This window comes from Aotus nancymaae, unplaced genomic scaffold (genome assembly GCF_030222135.1).
Source record: "Aotus nancymaae isolate 86718 unplaced genomic scaffold, 86718_ANA_hifiasm-v0.15.2.pri h1tg000004l, whole genome shotgun sequence".
In the NCBI taxonomy this organism is placed as follows: Eukaryota; Metazoa; Chordata; class Mammalia; order Primates; family Aotidae; genus Aotus; species Aotus nancymaae.
In genome coordinates, this window is record NW_026988415.1 from 12,257,307 (window position 1) to 12,261,476 (window position 4,170).

The window sequence follows — 4,170 nt, forward strand, 5'->3', positions numbered from 1 at the left end:
ATTGCTTGAGGCCAAGAGCTCAAGTTCAGCCCGATAAGTTGCCATATTGAAAAAAAGAATGAAGTTAAGTGGTTTAGGGTTGTTAATGAATAGCATACAAAAACATGCTACTAAAGTCAAATATATGGATGTGAAAGGCCAACTGTATCAACAACCCAGACCTTTCTCCTGAGTTCTATTTGTTCAGCTGCCTACTAGAAATCTGGCTGTCCCAGATGTGCCTCAAATGATACAGGCGCAAACTCAGCTTGTTTCCCCCACTAGTGCTTCCATCAACCTATTTCTTCTCATGTATTCTCTGTATCTGGTAATGACTGCATTATCCATGCAATCATTCATGCCAGAAACCTGGATGTCACACTAGATCCCTCCTTTCCTCTTATTTCTTTCACTGATCTGTTACAAGTCCTATTGATCCTACCTCAATAAAATATGTCTTAGTCAATGTCTTCATTTCCACCTCCTTACTTTAGGCCCCCATCACCTCACACTTGGGTTGTATCATCAGACTCTTCTCTTTCTCCCCCTTCCTACTCATTCTTTCCTTTTCTTTTTCTTTCTTTCTTTCTTTTTTTTTTTTTTTCCTGAGACAATTTCGCTCTGTCACCAGGCTGGAGTACAGTGGTGCAATTTTGGCTCACTGCAACCTCTGCCTTCTGGGTTCAAGAGATTCTCCTGCCTCAGCCTCCTCAGTAGCTGGGATTATAGGCATGTGCCACCACACCTGGCTAATTTTTGTATTTTCAGTAGAGATGGGGTTTCACCATTGTTGGCCAGGCTGGTCTCGAACTCCTGACCTCATGATCTGCCTGCCTCTGCCTCCCAAAGTGCTGGGATTACAAGGCATGAACCACTGTGCCCGACCCCTACTCATTCTTTAAGACTTCTTCTCATAGAAAATTTCTTCATCCTGCCCATCTCATCCAAGTGAAAATTAGGTACTCCTCAAAAGTAGATCTATAGCCCCTCATTGGAACACTTATCTTGCCATTTTTAAAGTGCCTTTTCTATATGCTTCTCTGTCTCCTTCATTATTGTTTGGGTGACTTGAAGGCAGGGGAGTTATCATCTGTCTTGTCTTGTTCTCTGATGAATTCCTAGCACCTAGTATAGTGCTTATCACATAGCAGGAATTTGATAACATGCTTGAAGAATTGAAAAGAGACTACAGCATTGTAGAAAATGCTACTGCTCTTTCAGTCAATTTAGTGGAAAACAAATGGCGAACAGTTTTTTTTTTTTTTTTTTTTTTTTTTTGAGACGGAGTTTCGCTCTTGTTACCCAGGCTGGAGTGCAATGGCGCGTTCTTGGCTCACCGCAACCTCCGCTTCCTGGGTTCAGGCAATTCTCCTGCCTCAGCCTCCTGAGTAGCTGGGATTACAGGCATGCGCCACCGTGCCCAGCCAATTTTTTGTATTTTAAGTAGAGACAGGGTTTCACCATGTTGACCAGGATGGTCTCGATCTCTTGACCTCGTGATCCACCCGCCTCGGCCTCCCAAAGTGCTGGGATTACAGGCGTGAGCCACGGCGCCCGACGGCCAACAGTTCTTAATGCCAAGTAGGCAAAATCAACTAGGTGCCTGGGTTTTTTACCTGCCCACATTTGTGCTCCAGCATGGAAACTCATCATTAGCTGCTCAGCACTTCAAAGACCCAAAGTAAGTCATTCAAGGAAGTAAGAAGCAATAGTATTTGTCAGTATCCCAGAAGAATGACCACAGCTCTTTCTGAAGTAACTTGGAATCAGGTCAAGTAAACAAACGTTAATGGCATCAAATTCTCATCACTATGCTAGACTTGGGTGGGGAGGAGAGGGAAACAGTAGAACGTAAATTATGATTTTTATCATCTGGTAATTAAGCCATATTACCAGTGAGACAAATCTCATACATGTGAAACAATTAGAGACTGATAGGATTAGATCACAGCACCAGAAAAAAGATAAATCAGTGTTAAATTAGTCTAGATACACCAAAATTGTATCTTCTCAAAGTATGGTAGCCCACACTGAGGCTGTGAATGTCTCCATGTAATAACATTCCTTCAGAGTGCCTGGGATATACAGCTACGGGTCCAAACCCATTGCAACATGAAAATTAAAATGAAATTTTTTTTGTAACTAGAAAGATCTTTAATTGAGATGAATCAATTTTGCCTGCCAATATTCAACACTATTCAATTCAGGATTTTATTTTGGCAGTATATAATCAACCTAATTGGGCTTTTTTTTTTTTTTTTGAGATGGAGTTTTGCTCTTGTGGCCCAGGCAGGGGTGTAATGGTGCAATCTCGGCTGACCGCAACCTCTGCCTCCAAGATTCAAGCGATTCTCATGCTTCAGCTTCCCAAGTAGCTAGGATTACAGGCATGCACCACCACACCCAGCTAATTTTGTGTTTTTAGTAGAGACGGGGTTTCTCCATGTCAGTCAGTCTGGTCTCGAACTCCCGACCTCAGGTGATCCACCCGCCTCGGCCTCCCAAAGTGCTAGGATTACAAGTGTGAGCCACCATGCCCAGCCCCATATTTGTAGTCTTTTATCCCTTTCCCCCGCCCACTCTTCCCCCCAAGTCCCCAAAGTCCATTGTATCATTCTTATGTGTTCGTGTCCTCATAGCTTAGCTCCCACATATCAGAGAGAACATACGATGTTTGGTTTTCCATTCCTGGTTACTTCACTTAGAATAATAGTCTCCAATCTCATCCGGGTCACTGAAAATGCTGTTAATTCATTCCTTTTTACGGCTACATAGTATTCCAGTGTGTGTGTGTGTGTGTGTGTGTGTGTGTACACCACAGTTTCTTTATTCACTCGTTGACTGATGGACATTTGGGTTGGTTTCACGATTTTGCAATTGTGAATTGTGCTGCTATAAACATTCATGTGCAAGTACCTTTTTCAAAGAATAACTTCTTTTCTTCTGGGTAGATATCCAGTAGTAGGATTGCTGGATCAAATGGTAGTTCTACTTTTAGTTGTTAAGGAATCTCCACACTGTTTTCCATAGTGGCTGTACTAGTTTACATTCCCACCAGTAGTGTGGAAGTGTTCCCTGTTCACCACATCCACGACAACATCTAGTGATTTTTGATTTTTTGATTATGGCCATTCTTGCAGGAGTAAGGTGGTATCACACTGTGGTTTTGATTTGCACTTCCCTGATCATTAGTGATGTTGAACATTTTTTAATATGTTTGTTGGCCATCTGTATACCTTCTTTTGAGAATTGTCTATTCATGTCCTTAGCTCATTTGTTTTTTTCTTACTGATTTGTTTGAGTTCATTGTAGATTCTGGATATTAGTCCTTTGTTAGATATACAGATTGTGAAGATTTTCTCCCTCTCTGTGTGTTGTCTATTTACTCTGCTGACTGTTCCTTTTGCCATGAAAAAGCTCTTTAGTTTAATTAGGTCCCAGCTATTTATCTTTGTTTTTATTGCATTTGCTTTTGTGTTCTTGGTCATGAAATCCTTGCCTAAGCCAATGTCTAGAAGGGTTTTTCCAATGTGATCTTCTAGAATTTTTATAGTTTCAAGTCTTAGGTTGAAGGCTTTAATCCATCTTGAGTTGACTTTTGTATAAGGTGAGAGATGAGGATCCAGTTTCATTCTCCTACATGCAGCTAGCCAGTTACCCCAGCACCATTTGTTGAAAAGGGTGTCCTTTCCCCATTTTATGTTTTTGTTTGCTTTATTGAAAATCAATTACCTGTAAGTATTTCAGTTTATTTCTGGGTTCTCTATTCTGTTCCACTGGTCTATGTGTCTATTTTTATACCAGTACCACACTGTTTTAGTGACTATGGTCTTATAGTATAGTGTGAAATCAGGTAGTGTGATGCCTCCAGATTTGTTCTTTTTGCTTAGTCTTGCTTTGGCTATGTGTGCTGTTTTTTGGTTCCATATGAATATTAGAATTGTGTTTTCTCACTCTATGAAGAATGATGGTGGTACTTTGATGGGGATTATGTTGAATTTATAAATTGCTTTTGGCAGTATGGTCATTTTCACAATATTGATTGTACTCATCCATGAGCATGGGATGTGTTTCCACTTGTTTGTGTCATCTATGATTTCTTTCAGCAGTGTTTTGTAATTTTCCTTGTAGAGGTCTTTTGACTCCGTGGTTAGGTATATTCCTAAGTATTTTATTTATTTATTTTTGCAG